This window comes from Diplotaxodon limnothrissa, linkage group LG11 (assembly GCF_057381915.1).
Source record: "Diplotaxodon limnothrissa isolate DT_005_m linkage group LG11, D_limnothrissa_male_GT1.1, whole genome shotgun sequence".
Taxonomy (NCBI): Eukaryota; Metazoa; Chordata; class Actinopteri; order Cichliformes; family Cichlidae; genus Diplotaxodon; species Diplotaxodon limnothrissa.
In genome coordinates this window covers 29,969,898-29,988,998 of record NC_140606.1, presented here as the reverse complement: position 1 = coordinate 29,988,998, position 19,101 = coordinate 29,969,898, and the positions used below count along the sequence as shown (strand labels likewise).

Below are 19,101 nucleotides of genomic sequence, written 5' to 3'. Positions count from 1 at the left end.
ACAACTTGTAGAACTTTGGAAAGCTCATCCGAGCCTTTTCGATGTGGCCTCAGAAATTATCACGACACAACAACCGTGAAAATAGTTGGATCTACACTGCTGCTCAATCACAGCTGCCCGATCAATGTTTTTCATTAGCAATTTAGCAAAGTTGATGGTGGTGGTGTGCGTGTCTGTGTGAGTGAAAGACGGAGAGAGAGAGCGCGACAGATTTTCTGTTATAACCTTCATTTTATGGAGGCACAGTGTGAGCACTCAGGTCGCATCAGAGCATCGGGCGGTATAGTGTGAGACCCTGCATCGTGACCTACCAACTTCTAACCCCTGCGAGTCAATCGTGCAGTTTGAGCAGGAGCTGAATAACGTGACTGAAAAAATCGCACAGTGTTTGCCCAGCTTTAGGTGTACTGTCGTCCGAGACTTGCACCGCAGTGTCGGCGTTTGTTTCCCTGTTGGCCATGCTTCTTGTTGTGGTCATCTGTTGTCTTCCGGTATTTTCTCCGTAAGCGACCTTTCCTTGACCAATGAGATGAGCGGTAATCTGAATTGTCATACTCGTAAGTGTGCTGTCAGCTCATTGGTCACAAAGCAGGAGAGGGGCTGGGAATTATGTTTTCAAACAAAGCGTTAATTCCATTAAAAGTTATAGACTACTTTTGATTCTCACTGTATTACGGGACAAAGTGCGTCCCTTATTAGCTCAACACGGGACGTGTACTTTTGTTTCGAAATACGGGACGATTCCGTATTTTAAGGGACGGTTGGCAACCCTATGGCCTTGCCAACTCCCCGTTGCTGGCTGCGAAGGATTTCCACTCATGCGCAGAAGAACAGTCGACTGTTGTTGTGATTTGGCGCTATATAAATAAAATTGAGTCTTTGCAAGCATCTGCACAGACAGCATGCTAATGCTAAGCTAGCCAAAAACCCAGAGTGAAGTTAGCTGAGTGAAAGCTGACCCCTGCCCAGCAGCCAGACCCTGAACTTTAACAGGTAACAAAACCAGTTTTTCCTTTGACTAATTAAGTAAATTACTGAATTACTCACTATTACTGTTTTGTGTTTAAATAATTTTTTGAGCAACAACCTCAAAGCTGATCAGAATAAGTACCTCCAACATGTGCAAACATTTGACCCACATTATGCAATTCATTTGCACAAATGTGTTTGATCTGCTGCTTGATGGTCACTCTCAAAGTGAGAGAACTCATTGAGAATCTATAAGAAAATCAATAAGTAATCAAACTGATAATAACTGATATCAATAATACAACTGGAATTGCTTAATTCTTTCATTTCCCTTCCTTAGACACGACTGTGACAAAACTAGCTTAGTGCCCACGCTGTGCGGCAATTATGGCATACTGTGCGTGGTTGAATGTAGCTGGAATTGTTTACATGTTGATCTGATCTGCGGTTGATTTAGCAGGGTCTGAGTATAAATTCATTGTTTCATGTAACTTATGTGTGGTTATTTATAGATATCCGTGTAATTTTCATGCAAATTAGGTCTACCCAACAAGTGGACCATAAATTCACCCTGTGGCAAGACTTCAAAAGTAGCCCAGTTCTGTGGGAAATTACGGACTTGGCAACACTGCCACTAACTGTCTTTGCTTAGTCACTTCAAAAGAGTATAAAGTGATGAATTCTTTCAGCTCTGTTTCTCTTCTTCTATTCCAGGGACATATTTGCTGCCCCATGTGAATGACACGTGAGAATTTCACACTTTTCTGGAATCTATAAAACATGAATAGGCAAATCAACCACATATATAGACAAACATATCAAGAGCTATTTACAGTCACTAATGATGAAATACTTACTTGAAAGAGTTGTGGGAAAAACTTAAACTGATCACGTTAGGTGGGAAGAACTATTCTTGAAGGTTACCTAACTTTCTCGGATAGACAGTCATGGCCTTGGACAGCATAATTAAAGCCAACGTAGGTTTAATTTACTCGGTGGGTTCAATAATTATTAAGTTAGAGAAAGCTTGGCTAAGAGGTGGGAGAGCACTAGGAACTGAGTGCACAGAAAGAACGCAGACTTTGGAGGAGAGGGCTAAGTGGCGATGCAAAGAGAAAAAGAAAGAAAGAAGAGGACGTGAAAAGAGAGTTGTCCTGGAGGCAGAGCTAGTAAATGAGTCATTGGAGTGAATCTGCTATCAGGTCTATTCTAACAGTGCTACAAGTGAATGGATGCCTTAAAGGTTAGGCATAAAATGGTTTCTCATTTTGCTGCGATATACCCCCTGGTAGACATTAACGCTTTGGTTATGGACTTGAGTGTAAAAGCTCCTGAGGTAACAGGCTGCTTGTCTGCCATAAATATTTCTGGCTATATGTATGTATATTGTTATTTGAATGAGGCTGCTTTTATGGAGATGAGTATATTTTTGTGCAAATAGTTAAAGTTGATGTGATGCTGTGTGTCATTTCTATAGCCAGGTAGTCATTCTGTCTACACAAAGCCAACTCCCCTGGTACCTCACATCACAGCTGGGACTCTGTTCAGCTCCGATCCTCCTGACCCATTTCAGTGCACAGATACACACACACACGCTCGACCACACACACATATATACACCAACTGACAGTTGCGAACAGACCCATGCATTCATACAAAGCAAAGCAGCCACACGCAAAACACTTACATATGTGCCAAGCTTCATTTCTGCTCTACTGAGTCTGTTCGTGTCACAACTTTGCAGATGTTTAAGCCATGGGGACATGAACACTAAATTTGCAGAAATTCTCTTCCCGGTTGTTTGGTTGGAACAGCGGGTTTTGAAATGATAATGAATCTGTGGGCCGGGATTTCCCACATGGCATCATGTCTAGAGTGGAAACAGAAGAAATAGAATAAGGCAGCACTATTATTACCAAATGTAAAAGTCAAATTCTGGCTGAACTAGGTAGATGAAGCAGTCGGCGTTTCTAAGAATAATAAAATGTTAAAAAAGTGCGAATCTGAGGTTAATGTTACTGCTGCAGAGTGCAGATGGCTCCCCGTACAGTTAATTTAGAGTTCAAAGTCTTGCTCTATCAGCCAATAGCTGATGAGCACAAGCAATATAAAAATAAACTAAATATACATCCAAAAGAAATCATGGATAAAATGCTGACTCACATTGCATAAAAAACAAAACACAGATATGAGTTATATTGCATTCCAACACATGCGATTTCAGATGTTGATTGCAGATGTAATAAACAGCTATAATAACTTCATTACACACACTTATGTCACACAGAGGTTAAAGCGGTTAAAAGAAGAATCACGCACAAAGTGGGAGAGGCAGTGTATAGGTCAGATTCCAAAACATTATAAATACACAGCTAAAACTGACCATCCAATCTCAGTGTGTGATCATAAGTGTGGAAAAAGAAATATCAGAGAACATGAAGACAGAAGGTGCGATGCTGCATCCACTGGCATCGGGAGATGGCCCTGAGCCTGAGCTGATGTGTATCTTTGGGACTGGGGACTTAGGACGCTCTCTGGGCCTGTGTCTGCTCCAATCCGGCTACAGGGTGGTGTATGGCAGCCGCAGACCTCACAGCTGTGGCCCCTTGCCTGAGGGAGCTCAGGTATGACTTATGGCATTATATTGAACTGAATAGAGTTTTTAAATTTAGAAACATTACTGTACGTATCTCAAACATGTTCTGTCCTTTGTTTTGCGGAGGTGATGACCCATGAAGAATCAGCCCGGTCTGCCAAGATGATCTTCGTTTGTGTTCACAGAGAACACTATGAATTTCTGGAGAAGATGGCACCTCAACTTGAAAGAAAGGTTAGTCCAAAGTTAAAATTGGAATAAAAAAAGATACACCTTTAAATCTTTAACATCCCCAGGCTTCTACCTTTCTACCTATAAAACCCGGAGAGCAGTCAAATGGTGGAAGTGGAAGCTAAATTGGCTAGTCATTCATATGTATATTAGGCTGTTAAGTAGGAATTCTGGAGGGAGGGGAGTGGGGGTGTGTGGATGAGGGGGTGGGGGAGCTGCTAAAAGCTGTGAACTTCCTTTTGTGTTTCATCTTGATGCATTCTCAATCATCCAGGGAAATAAATCTCCAAAAGTCACCAACTTGGAGTGTTTCAGTTTGCCATCTTAGGGAGAAATCAACACACATGGGTGTAGGTCCTTTGTTGCTGAGATTTATTGATAAAAACAGTACAAAAAACCAACCATTTGTACACATATTTACAAATAATAATAAAAAGTGAGTGAGTACATTTCAACATTATACCAGTGGTCTGATTGATGCCACAATGGAGCAAATCGAGCAAAGACTGATAAGTTCGCTGCAATTTCCAGTGTGTGGGGATCATTGGTCACCAACTGCATCACGTGCTACAACCCTGGTCTACATATCACCGTTGATGAACAGCTTTTCCCATCAAAGACTCGGTGCTGTTTCCTGCAGTATATTGCAAGTAAACCTGACAAGTTTGGGATCAAGTTTTGGGTGGCTTGCGACCTAAAATCCAAGTACATTTGCAATGTCTTCCCATATCTTGGCAAGGACCCCAATCGTCCCACTGGGGAGAGACTTTCTGAAAATGTAGTAATGAGGCTGATGGAACCATTCCTAGACAAGGGCAGAAATGTTACCACGGACAATTTTTTCACATCGCTTTCACTTGCGCAAAAACTTCTTGGACGGAAAACCACCATCCTCGGCACAGTCAACAAGATTCGCAGGGAAATTCCTCAATCCACTAGACAGACAGATCGCAATGAATTCACCACTCAGGTATGTTGCAGGTCTTTTGTGGTTCTATGTTTATGTGTTTCATTGTGTGTAAAAGGGCTATGGAAATAACAATTTATCTTATTTTTTAGGTGTTTTCAACCTCTGCTGCCACGCTGACGGCGTATGCGGCCAAACGGAAGAAGACAGTCTATATTCTTAGCAGCATGCACAGCGTGGTTCAGACTGATAACACTACCAAAAGGAAGCCAAACACTGTCACCCTTTACAACAAAACAAAGTGTGGCGTGGATGTGATGGACCAGATGGTTCGGGAGTACACTGTCCGCAAAGGAACACGGCGCTGGCCAGTCGCCGTGTTTTATAACATGATTGACATGGCAGCACTGAATGCACATGTGCTGTATCAAGCATGCACCGGGACGAAGGAAAGACGGGTGGACTTCCTGGTGGAGCTTGCAAGGGAGTTGGCTCGCTCTCATGTAGCTGCGAAGAAGGCAAGAAAAGATCAGTTGCTTTGGACACAACCCTCCACACCGAGCCCTGGAAAAAGGGCCACGTGTCAGGTCAAACACAGATGCAAAAAAAATCAGGCCACTGTGCGATGTGTTCACTGCTACAGGTACACATGTGGTAAATGCAGACGACAGATACCGTGGCAGTGCCAGGATTGTGAGTGATTGCTGAAAATGTTGAAATGTACTCACTCACTTTTTATCATTATTTGTAAATATGTGTACAAATGGTTGGTTTTTTGTACTGTTTTCATCAATAAATGTCAGCAACAAAGGACATACAAAGGACATGTGTTGATTTCTCCCTAAGATGGCAAACTGAAACACTCCACTCCCCCACCCCCTCAATCACTCACCCCCACTCCCCTCCCTCCAGAATTCCTAGGTAACGACCTAATATACATATGAATGACTCCAGCATTTGACTGACTGCTCTCCGGCTTTTAAAGGTAGAAACGCAAAATGATGACTCCGCGGGGGTCTAAGGTAGAAAACCAAAATGACTGCTCTCCGGGGGTCTAAGTGTTAAACACCTTTAAACTCTTTTTTTTCTCTTTCTTTCTGTGAATAAACATTTCTACATTTTCATTTGCCAGCTGGCCTGGAAACAATATTTAACATATTGTGTACACATAGGTTATTACATTTGTTCCCACATGTGAAACATGATAGCAAGAGTTTAAAAATGACATTTTCACGGAATTATCATGGCGATTTGTCAGCAATAATTCATGTTATTTGAGAGAACATATAAATATTAACTGCTGTGTCATTCATATATCAAGGAAATAATTTTTAGACACATGTTATCTAAATCATGGGTCTGACAATCAATGACTGATTAATTGTAACTCATTTTGATAACAGCATTACCTAATGCAAGTTCATTATGTTAAAGGTCTAACTGGTGTTAGCACAGCTGATTAAAGAAGCAATACATTGGTCAATCTGAGCCTGCGTAGCTTCAATTACAGTCTCAAAATACTTTAAACATATTCACACTGGATAAAGCAAAGTGCCGCCGTAAGACAGGAGAGAGGACGTCTGAAAATGGGCTTTTGTATGCGTATGTAGGTAATCCTTGACAGTGATTTGTGAAATTTTTTTTTTAAATAAAATAATCTCAAGATCTCGGAAGTTTATTACTTCGCTTGAACATCTTCTGACACCTCTGCACTCAGTTGGATTGTGGAACAGTTTGTCCTCAAGACATTAACCACAACATTTTCCTCAGTAAATGTTCTGAATTGTTAAGAAAACATTAAATATTAGCATTACTTTAGTTCTGTTACAGATCAAAAGACATGAAAAAATGATTACTTTTAGGTTTGCATTGTTTTATCAATTAAATCCTGCTAAGATGATTATGCTACTTTGTAACTTTTATTTGCAGCATGAATTAAGGATTAAATCTTAACAACAACTAATGCCATGCAACAGCACAGTGTAATACTACTACTAATAATAATAACTATTCTCATTTTAAAACAATGGCCAAGTTACATGTGGGAATATTACATTTTAGCCCATGATAAACAAAAATAACTCAGGAAATTAAAAACACAAGCAGATCAAAATGGCCCATTATTTAGAAATATTTGAAGTGGAAACAAAAACTTTTAAGGAAAGCAAATCAGAGACAAAATTATTAGTAATTTATTTGTGTGTTGTTGTGACGTTATCTGAGGGCGGTTTAGTTGGCTCTAGACCTTACAGTATTACAGAAAGACACTGAACAAATCCCTCTTGAGGAAGAACCTCTGATTGAACCAAATTCAGGCTGAGGGGCTGTCTGTCTGAAACGGTCGGGGGTGACAGGAGAGTGGAGAGAAAAAAAAAATGAGCACTTGAAAAATAACAAACAGTGAGCAGGTTTGCAGGGACAGTAACCACAGGTCAAAACCAAGCAGCTATGGATTGAGACACATCTCCAGAAAGGTACGGAGAGAGGAGAAAGCATAAAATACAGGAGAAAGAACCAGAGGCTACTGACATGTAATCATGGGAAATGAATACACAGAGTGAGGAGGGTGGACAAGAGGTGCTACACAAAAACACAACGTTATCCAGTCACACCTTATGTGTGTGTAATGTCAGTGTTTTCTGCTGTTCACATCTTAACGGAATCATTCACATGATTTTTGTAAAAGGATGTGCATGAAATAAATGACAAATATTCTAACTACTTTATTTTTTCTCTCTACTCAATCAATGCTGATGGATTTATTTCAAGGTGCTGGCGGACCTCAGTAGCAACTTGAAGAAAGACATGTACATGGAAGCAAATGCCGTCTACTTGCAGAGGTAACATACGCCCTCAAAAGTATGGAAAAGAAAAAGAGTCTCTCATTCATGAATACACTGTGCATGCAAGTCATTCCTTCTGTTCACCAAGGGAGCCTAACCTTTTTTTGTTCAATCTTTATTTGTTGTCAAAGATATCTTTTTCTTTCATTGCAACTGTGCCTATTACAAATCTATGTGAGAATGACATTGTTGTGGAAAAATGCTCCTAAAGACCTCTTGGAAAATGAGAGATCAAAACTCTAAACTGAATCCTAAAGAAGTGAAACAAATCAAGTGGTTGCAGCTCCCTTGACAGGTGAGCCTGCTGTGTATCCATTCGGTTGAAGTGGAAACATTGATTCTCATCGTTTTGAGACTTTTTCTTTCCCCTGGGCGTCTTTGTAAAAGAAACAATAGCAACTAAAGTCCTTTCTGTGTGTTCTCTAGGCTGGTCCCTAAAGCAGCCGTTGTTAAAGGCCTTAACACCCTGTCCACCTGGGCCCTGCAGAATGGACTTCTAGCAGGAAGACAGGTAAGACAAGAGTAGAAGTAAGGGATCTGTTAAAAAGATGTCAGCTGGCTTAAGACAAAACAAAGTCAGGAAGCTTCTGAGCCTTAAGGAAGGCTATGGCTGACAAGAATAAAGATACAAACAAAGCAGTAACAGAAAGAGGAGATTACTAAATTGATCTGATCACCATGAGAAATGTTTGACTTCAAACTACAAAATAACATCTGCTTTCAGCATTTTCTGTTTTACGATGGGAAAAAATGTCTCTTGAACTGCTTAATAACAGGAGACTGCTTCAACATACGCCGTGCAAAATTTAGGGAAGCAATTGATTTCAGTTTTGTTGCTGCTGATTATTGATTTTGCTGTCTTACCATAACAATGCGAGAGAAAATGAGGGCAGCGCTTGTAAAAATACACAAACAAGCACACTTCATGATCTTACAAAGTTGAAAGACCAGTGTTTATTGCAGCTTCCGTTTCACGGCTACAAAGAGAAACACAAACATGCTCGAACCTCTGGAGACCAAACACACACACACACACACACACACACACACACACACACACACACACACACCACTGCAGTGTTCTATTTCTTTGAAAACAGGTAGCTGTGAGAGAAAAGAGGGTGTGTGTGTTTGAATGTGTGTTTCTTTATCAGCGCATATGTAGTTACAGTATATATCCACACACACTCATGCTTTTAAGTGTGTGCTATTCCCCAGCCAGCAATTTGATTAGATCCACAGCGGGGCTGTGGCTCTGTCACATTTACATTCAGATGGAGATTTAGTCTGTCGGCTGTCCCCTGGTGCAGTAATGTAGGGAGACATGGCTGGCTGCCCGGTCCACTTACACACACACACCTGGGGAAAACTGCTCAATCCCACTGACTCTCCTATATGCCTGTCAAACTGCTCTCTCTCTGTCACACACTCTCTAGCTCTCGTTAGTTCTCGCCTTTTACAAACAAGTTAATCGTCTTATCACAGAGCTGTGAGTGCAGTAATAAGCTTCACCATGCTGTGATCTAGAATGGGATTACATATTGAGCAGCATATGTATATAAAGTAGGCACGTGTGCTTACCTAGTAATACATTTTCAGGGGCTTCTTCCCAAAAAACTGAAGGAGCGGTGGGTGACAGATAAAACAAGGGTAATTCTGTGGACACACAATGTAGGTGTAGCTGTGCAGTCATTCACTAGATATTCGCATCAGGTGAGTCATCTATTAGTAATAGAAACACAGATCATAAGAAAGTGTTGAGAGAAAAATTTTAATAAATGTTAATATTCATATTATTATTTTAGAATCTGCTTTCATCAATTTACCAACTAATACAGTTTGTAACTGCAAAGAAAAGATAATATTAGTGACACGATGAAACTTCACAGACAGCTAAAACCGCATCATCTTCCATTTTGGTCAGAAACGACTAAGAATAGATTAATGGTCCGTGCTGTTGCACTGGTAAAAATTCTCCTGCCTGCAGACATGAATGCAGAAGGTGTAGGTTTTTGAATCAGTCGCACATATGCTGTCCTGCTGCCTTAATACTCATTAGAGAACCAGACTGCCGGCTGAAAAGCCCCCAACAAAAGCATCATTTATTCCTGTTTCAGGAGTCTTTGATAAAACCTGCAGTGCAAAGCTTAGTGAGAATTTTTCAAACCTTTAAAAAATTTTAATTTTATATTTGTGACAAGCTCTATATGCCTTTGGAGAAATACACATTTATAGACTATTTCTATTTATGCCCTAGGTGTACCTGTGTGGGAACAATGGAGAAGCAAAACGGGATGTGGCAGAGATGGCCACCAAACTAGGCCTCACTGTTGTGGACAAAGGGTCCCTGTCAGCTGCTAAAGAGGTGGAGGACTTTCCTCTGCAGCTGTTCCCAGAGTGGAGGATGCCTTTGTACGTGGCTTTCGGCCTCTCTGCCTTCTTTTTCTTGTATTTGGTCATTAGAGATATCATCTATGCATATGTGGAAAATGATGAAGATATCTCCTACCGCATAATGATATCCCTGGCCAACAAGGTAAAGATATGCTCCTCTTTGTTTAGTTGCTCGTAAAACGGTATTTTACATTTCTCATTGTGTTTTTATTTTCCATGTGTCAGATCACTCCAGTTGTGTCCCTCATTATGCTGTCGCTCTGCTACCTCCCTGGAGCTATAGCTGGGTTCCTTCAGCTCTACAGAGGGACCAAGTACAGGTCAGGCATCAAACATAAACATTTTCATTCCTGGTACAATGTAAAAAAAAAAAAAGGGCATGATTTTTGCAGCGTAAAGTGCCTAACTCATTTTCCTATGTTCCAGGCGTTTCCCCAATTGGCTAGATCGCTAGATGCTGTGCAGGAAACAGTTGGGTCTTCTTGCACTAGGCTTTGCATTGCTCCATGCTATCTACACATTAATCATTCCTGCCCGCTACTCTGACAGACAAAGAGTCATCTCCAATGTGTTGAATGAGGTAAAGTGCAGCAGGCTGGTGCAAACTGATTGGAGTGTTTCTGCAATCCTGCACAAAGAAAAATATTAAATAAAGCTTATATGTACATGTAGAACATTCACTGCAATAACAGTCCCTCCACTTTTCTCTCTTCCTTGTAGGTGAAGAAAAATACTACCACTCCACTTTACTTTGACAATACCAGCGCATGGCGCACTGACTCATTATATGCACTGGGAATCCTGGGCTTCTTTCTTTTTGTCCTGCTGGGGCTAACATCCTTGCCCTCTGTTGGAGGCACTCTCAGCTGGAGAGAGTTCAGCTTTGTTCAGGTCAGTGCAGATAAAAATGCACAGTCCTTCACATGTATGTGCTGTGTGTGAATGTGCATTTTCTCATGCACACCTTTAAATTCTCATGCTTTATCAGTCACGTGTTTCATATCAGTAAAGGCATATTTTAGAGCCTTCTAGATAATCTACATTTAGAACTTCTTAGATTTTTATCAGTTATTAAAGTGTTGTAAAAGCAATATAGCAATATGTCACTGGCACTTGTCTCCCTAGAGCCTAGTTAACTAGCCGCCTAACACAGGCACACAGAGAGACTTTAGCCAAGGATTTTAAATGTTAAGTTATTCATTAAATAGAATTATGATACCTGGTATAATCCTCCAGTGAGAAGATTTTTAATACAGGTCACAGGCCCATTTGTGTAAAGGTCAGGTCCATAGATAGACCTCAGACAGCGAATGGTACTCAGAGATGGAGGTGAAAGTCAAACTAATTCTTATGATCTAGTGAGGAGAGTTATGAAATAAGACATGAAATAACAATAATATGCTTACATAAGCTTACTTTTTGCTTCTAGTTGTGATCACTGTTGTCAACATGGGAATATAAAGCCCTGAATACAAGCAAATATCCAAAAATGCTAGGACACTGTGTAATATGATATTTGCTCTCCACTGGTTTAATAAGGTGCAAGTAGGTGCAAGATCCCTTATCGTCATCACACAGGGGCACAGTTTATTACTGCGCCATAGCAATAGCACTGTTTGCTTTCTCTGCTGTTTGCCCTTATTGCAAATGCTAAAACATGGAAATGGAGGCACATTATGCACTAGGTTGTTTGTTATTATGTCTGCGTCTGTGCATGTCAGTCTTAAATTCAGCATAAAGCATTTCCAAGGATAGTTTGGTAATTTGGGAGATAGCTCATTCTCATTCTCTTTCTTCCACAGAGTTAGATGAGACAGTTGATACCATTAGTTTGTCTGTGTGGTAAATTTGCTCGTACCAGCCTAGAGTTGACTTATCCTAGCTTAGAGTAGCATGACAAAAGGAGAAAGCAAATACTGTCACAACAAAACTGAGCGCCTCTAAACCTCACCAGTTAATTTGATTTTTTTAAAAAACCTTCTACCTTTGGACAAAGGTTCCACACATTTTCAGTATTTTTGCTAAGCTAAGCTAAACCCATATTTTTTACTTGTGTTTGATTAACTTTTGCTTTTATGCTCTGTAAGTTTATTTTAAAGCACTTTGTGATGTTGATCACAAAGTGCTTGAAATAAAATTTTTATTACCTACTTAATAAACTCAACACTAGTTTCATGTTTATTTAACAGATAACAGAAAGCTTATCGTCTTCTTGTTGAACTCTTTTGTATTTAATCTTTAATTTTTACCATTGTGTGTGTGTGTGTGTGTTTCTTTTTCCCCACAGTCGACGCTGGGCTACCTGACTCTTTTTCTCTCCACTGCACATTGCTACATTTATGCCTGGGATAAATTCCTTCGCAAATCTACGTATAAATGGTACACTCCTCCGGACTCCATGCTCTGTCTAATTGTTCCTTCGGTAACACTGGTGCTCAAGCTGGTCCTCGTCCTCCCCTGCGTGAACCGTCCGCTCATGCGCATTCGCCAAGGCTGGGAACGCAACCGGTTAAAGGATGAGATGGGTGAACTCAAAGCCACTAACATGTGATCCAGGGTTGCTGAATGTTTCAATGACATGTTATATTATTTTTCATTTGTAGACAATCATAAAGTAGGGAAAATGAAATAGCATAACAATCGTTTCGATTTTGCACAAAGTAAAGAAAAAGAAAGACCAGTGGTTCCAGTGGTGAGTTATTGTCTGATCCTGCCTGTTCCTGACTTTGCAATACTGAGAGAAAAGTTAGGTTTATGCCAAATTGACATGCTTCTGTTGATATAAATATTTTTAATGCGTATTTTCTTTTTGAGTGAAACCCCCCAACACATTTCAGATGTTTGTGTTGTATCTTTTTCACCAAATGTGCTGAAAAATAGATTGCTATCCCCTGTTGAAATCCACTGTTTTGATAAACATAGGCAATAGTTTCTGTATTCCACTCTCCTTTCCCTTCAAGTGGAGCAATTGTATCCCTGAGGTTGCTCTCTTTTCAGGATGTTATTGATCTCCCTGCTTTCTGACACAAATATCTCACTACCCGTACCTGCCTCCGTCTCAAGAGCACACCAGAGTGCACACTAAGACACACATGCTTATGATGCACATACACAGCATGAAGGTGAGTAAGTTAATTGGATTTCTGCATGCAGATTATATGAAAAAACAAAATAAAAACACGAAGCACTTAACTTGGGGGCGGAACAACAGATTTTGTAGTCAAAAGCAGATTCACAAACACCTTTACTACCATAGGTCTAGTGCAGTGTTACAGTCACCAGCAAATTTACCCGGCTGAAGCAGGTAGGTAGTAATAAAACATGCAGGCTGCCCTCAAAATACCCACTACTACCGAGGAATTGCTGAGAAAGCAGATCCAGTTAGATTTGAACAGATGATGAGCAGAAATGGGAAACTCAATAGTGATGGCTGATGAACAGGTGCAGGATGGTTAGAAGAGGTTGGTATGCAGAACCCTAATGATACAGAGACAGAAAAAGGAAAGAAGAAGATGGAGTAGCTGTCGCCATGACAAATTCTGGTGCTATATAAAGAAAACGCAGTGCCTCTCGCCTAAAGCAGAACATTTAGGCAGAGACATCCTGTTATCTAGCATCTAACAGCATTATCTGCATACACAATCTGTAATCCCTTACATCCTCTCCTATTGTATTAGCCTCCTGTTACCAGTGAACCGATTTTACCAAACTGCCTGCTGTTCGTGTGCATTGGTGTGTGCGTGTGTTGGTGTGTGAGTTATTCCATTATTCCAGTATTGCCTCTGGAAAGAATTAAGATGTAGCAACATGCAGAGCAGAATAGCTGTGAAACAAGCTAACTTACATAATTCATTTCCTCTCATCTTTAATTTTACACACCTAGACAGCCCTGAAACCTATAATAACTTTATTTGTGTCTAGCCTTGAAGGCTTAAACCTGTGTGAGTGTAAATAAGCTGCAGAAATTGTGGGTTAATACAGAGATCACTGACATTCAAGCTCCACCTGTGAAATGTACAACTAGATATTAAATGAAAGGTGTATAACAAAATAGCATGGGGACTTCAGAAATGTAAATTATGTATCCCAGAATTGTGACAGAATAAAATGCATTTAATTAAGAAATTATGGTCTATTTATGAGAGCTTTTCTGCAAAGGATTTTGTTTTTATTATTCATTAGGTCCTTTTTTCTTCATTAAAACCACTTCGGAAAATGACAAATTCTGCAAAATTGGACATCCACAGACATTCAGCCGTCATTATATTTTAGTTACTATTCACATACAGAAATTAGATATTTGAAATTGTGCGCACAGGAGTGTGCAATACCAACACTTTTAACTTTAACTCACAGAAGATGATAATTTGACTGAGCCGATACTTACAGATAAATCATGAGGTTTGCCTTTGACTTGTACAGCCACAGTTCCAAAAACGTTGGGACTGTAAAATGAGATCAAACAACGTAATGACCCATATTTTATTCACAATGGAACAACAGGTCAGTAAATTAAAAGAGCATCTTAGAGAGGCAGAGTTAGTAAAGTAAGTAACATTTATTTATATAGCGCTTTTTGAAACTGGAAGTTTTTTCAAAGTGCTTCACATGGGAATAAAAGCATATCAAACGAAACAATAAAAATGGTATAAAACAGGTATAAAAGCATATCAATCGATACAATAAAACACTACAGGGAGTGCAGAATTATTAGGCAAATGAGTATTTTGTCCACATCATCCTCTTCATGCATGTTGTCTTACTCCAAGCTGTATAGGCTCGAAAGCCTACTACCAATTAAGCATATTAGGTGATGTGCATCTCTGTAATGAGAAGGGGTGTGGTCTAATGACATCAACACCCTATATCAGGTGTGCATAATTATTAGGCAACGTCCTTTCCTTTGGCAAAATGGGTCAAAAGAAGGACTTGACAGGCTCAGAAAAGTCAAAAATAGTGAGATATCTTGCAGAGGGATGCAGCAGTCTCAAAATTGCAAAGCTTCTGAAGCGTGATCATCGAACAATCAAGCGTTTCATTCAAAATAGTCAACAGGGTCGCAAGAAGCGTGTGGAAAAACTAAGGCGCAAAATAACTGCCCATGAACTGAGAAAAGTCAAGCGTGCAGCTGCCAACATGCCACTTGCCACCAGTTTGGCCATATTTCAGAGCTGCAACATCACTGGAGTGCCCAAAAGCACAAGGTGTGCAATACTCAGAGACATGGCCAAGGTAAGAAAGGCTGAAAGACGACCACCACTGAACAAGACACACAAGCTGAAACGTCAAGACTGGGCCAAGAAATATCTCAAGACTGGTTTTTCTAAGGTTTTATGGACTGATGAAATGAGAGCGAGTCTTGATGGGCCAGATGGATGGGCCCGTGGCTGGATTGGTAAAGGGCAGAGAGCTCCAGTCCGACTCAGACGCCAGCAAGGTGGAGGTGGAGTACTGGTTTGGGCTGGTATCATCAAAGATGAGCTTGTGGGGCCTTTTCGGGTTGAGGATGGAGTCAAGCTCAACTCCCAGTCCTACTGCCAGTTTCTGGAAGACACCTTCTTTAAGCAGTGGTACAGGAAGAAGTCTGCATCCTTCAAGAAAAACATGATTTTCATGCAGGACAATGCTCCATCACACGCGTCCAAGTACTCCACAGCGTGGCTGGCAAGAAAGGTTATGAAAGAAGAAAAACTAATGACATGGCCACCTTGTTCACCTGATCTGAACCCCATTGAGAACCTGTGGTCCATTGTTCCGCTCTTAATTTATTGCAATATAGGCGCTCTTTGTTTTATTTTGAAATTCGTTTTATTTTGAAAACCAGTTTCAGGAAGTGACAGGATGTCAGCCATGTTTGTTTAGTTCCTAGCGGATCACATGTGGGGAAATTTGATCCAGCGACATCTGCCTTTTGTTTGTGCCATCGACACCACCGTCTTTTTACTCCATGAGGAAATACTTGCTAATTAAAAGAAGTTGGACGCTACATCCTGACTTCGCGCGTTATTTCAAGTGGAGTTAGGCTACTGCTGAATTGTGTAGTGTACACACACAAGGAGCGCAGGATAGTAAAAAGACGGTTAGCGGCTGGCAAAACAACTCTATGACAGCAAGCTATGTTAACAAACATGGACGAAGCACACCCCGAACGTGCAAGACTTAAAGAACCAAAGCCTCCTCAAGACGGAGCATCAGTTAAAAGCACTGGTTCAGTTTCCAGATATTCAAGCAGATCAAACGTCAGTGCAGCAGCAGCACACGCGAGAGCCAAGGCAGAAGCTGCTCGTGCACGTGTTGCCTTCGCACAGAGAGAGATCAGCATTAAAGTCGACAAAGCAAGATTAGAAGCTAATCTCGAAGCCTTAAATCTTGAAAAGGAAGCTGCAGCTGCAATTGCCCAAGCAGAAGTTTTGGAAGCAGCAGCAGAGATAGAGGTTGAAGCACATCCTAGTTGGAAAAGTCTCCCAGTTATGGTGCAGAGTACACATGAACGTGTAAGCGACTATATCAGAGACCAAACTATGCAGCTTAACCAACGCAATGAACCAGTCAATCTCTCAATATCAGAGCATCTCATTGAGAAGAGCCCTCCACCATTGGCTAAGTACATCATTAAAGAAGAGTATATCGTGAAAGACTCATGGCCCACACCTTTCCAGCCACAACCAAGTTCTGAGGTAACGCATGCATACCAAACCGCTCACACCTCTATCCCATCAGCTCAGCCAGACATAGATGGTCGCCTCCAAGTTAACAGTGAGGGACTCCTGCAAGAACAAAAGAGCAATACGCCCTACCCTAAGCCAGAGCTAACTTTTCCTCAGTACCTCAACACTTCTCATACATACCCTCCAGAGTCTTCAGTGATGATGGACATGGCGAAGTACCTGGCAAGAAAAGAGCTTGTGAGCACTGGCTTAACCCACTTCGACGATCATCCAGAGTCATACAGAGCATGGAAATCTGCCTTCTCCAATACCATTAAGGGTTTGGACCTTACTGCAAGCGAACAGCTGGATTTACTTTTAAAATGGCTCGGGAAGGAATCTTCTGTGTATGTCAAGCGCCTAAGAGCAGTTCATATCGACAACCCAAATACTGCACTCAAAATGGTCTGGGACAGGCTCGATGAATGCTACGGTGCTCCAGAAGTTATCGAAAGTGCTCTCTTTAGGAAGTTGGACAGCTTTCCTAAAATAACAAACAAGGACAATTACAGGTTAAGGGATCTTGGAGATCTATTGATGGAACTACTTTCAGCAAAAGAGGATGGCTACTTGCCTGGCTTAGCATACCTGGATACCGCCCGTGGCATCAAACCCATCGTGGAAAAAAGTGCCATACAACCTGCAAGAAAAATGGATCACTCAAGGCTCAAAATACAAAGAGGACTACAAGGTTGGTTATCCCCCCTTTCCATTTTTCACTTCCTTCATCTGCTATCAAGCTAAAACAAGAAACGATCCCAGCTTTGCTCTTTCTGGAAGCAGTCCTGTCACAGAAAAGCCTATCTCACGCCACACAAATTTAAGAACCCCAGTCTCAGTTCATACGACCAAAGTCGTTTCTGAGGGCCCACAAAGTGATCCAGATCCTAGAGAGGATATATCCAAGCATTGCCCCATCCATTAAAAAACCCCACCCCTTAAAGAAATGCCGTGGTTTCAGGCTAAAGACCATTGAATAACGCAAAATGTACTTGAAAGATCAAGGCGTCTGTTTCAAATGCTGTGCATCCACATCTCATCTCGCATGAGACTGCAAAGTTGTCCTGAAATGTGATGAGTGCAACAGTGACAAGCACATCACAGCTCTTCATCCTGGTCCACCACAACTGTCAACCAAGGCCTCAAGTCCCCGAACAGGTGACGGCGGGGAGCCGGGAAAAGAGGACACCATCCCAGAACCAGTTGCAAGCCCTCTGTGCACTGAAGTTTGTGGCGATTGCACTAGGTCAAAATCTTGTTCCAAGATATGTCTTGTTAAAGTTTATCCTTAAGAGTGCCCACAACAAGCCATCAAAATGTATGCTATGCTCGATGACCAGAGCAACAAGTCTCTAGCCAGGTCAGAGTTCTTCAACTTATTCGGAATCGAAGTTGGCTCATACCCCTACATCCTGAAAACTTGTGCTGGCTTAGCCGCAACCTCCGGCAGGAGAGCAAATGGCTATCAGATCGAAGCAGTAAATGGTGAAGTTAGCCTTGCGCTACCAACACTGATCGAATGTGATGACTTACCAGATAATCGTGATGATACCGACACCTGAAGCTGCCCTCCATCACCCGCACCTCAAGAGCCTTGCCAGCAAAATCCCACCTCTTGATAATGATGCCAAGATCCTTCTTTTGCTTGGGAGAGACATTCTCCAGGTTCACAAGGTGAGGCAGCAGATCAACGGTCCTGGTGATGCACCCTTTGCTGAAAGGCTTGACCTTGGATGGGTCTTAGTAGGTGATGTGTGTTTGGGAAAGGTTCATAAGCCCATTGTCCACTGTTATAGAACGAACATACTGGAAGACGGAAGGTCATCATTGTTCAGACCTTGTACGAGCCACATCCATCTCAAGCAAACGGTCAACTCCAGTCAAGTCAAGGGACTCTCACACAGTTGCCGTAGCACTACAATGGACGACGACTCACTCGGCAACACAGTCTTTGCAAGAACAGCGGATGATGACAAGCGTGCCTTCTCCATAGAGGACGAACAGTTTCTGCAGACAATGGGTGATGAGGTTTTTCAGGACGAGTTGAATAGTTGGGTGGCTCCTCTTCCCTTCAGGCCCCTCAGACCACCTTTGCCCAACAATCGTGAGCAAGCAATGACCCGCCTCTTCTCATTACTTTGCACACTAGAGCGTAAACCAAGGATGAAGGACCAGTTCATTGCCTTCATGCACAAGATTTTCTACAACAATCACGCAGAACCAGCCCCTCCACTCCCTAAAGGTAAAGAGTGCTGGTATTTGCCGATGTTTGGGGTCTATCATCCCAGGAAACCCGACCAAATCAGAGTTGTTTTCGACTCAAGCGCACAATGCAATGGCATCTCGCTGAACAACGTGCTACTCACCGGACCAGACTTGAGTAACAGTCTAATGGGAGTCCTTATTCGTTTCAGGAGAGAGCGAGTAGCAATCATGGCTGACATCGAACAGATG

The 19,101-nt window shown here is 41.5% G+C and overlaps 1 pseudogene; it reads left to right on the top strand.

The window, feature by feature from the left end:
* The first annotated feature begins 3,398 nt into the window (after positions 1-3,398).
* LOC146623133 (metalloreductase STEAP4-like) lies at positions 3,399-12,491 on the top strand (annotated as a pseudogene).
* Positions 12,492-19,101: the final 6,610 nt, after the last annotated feature.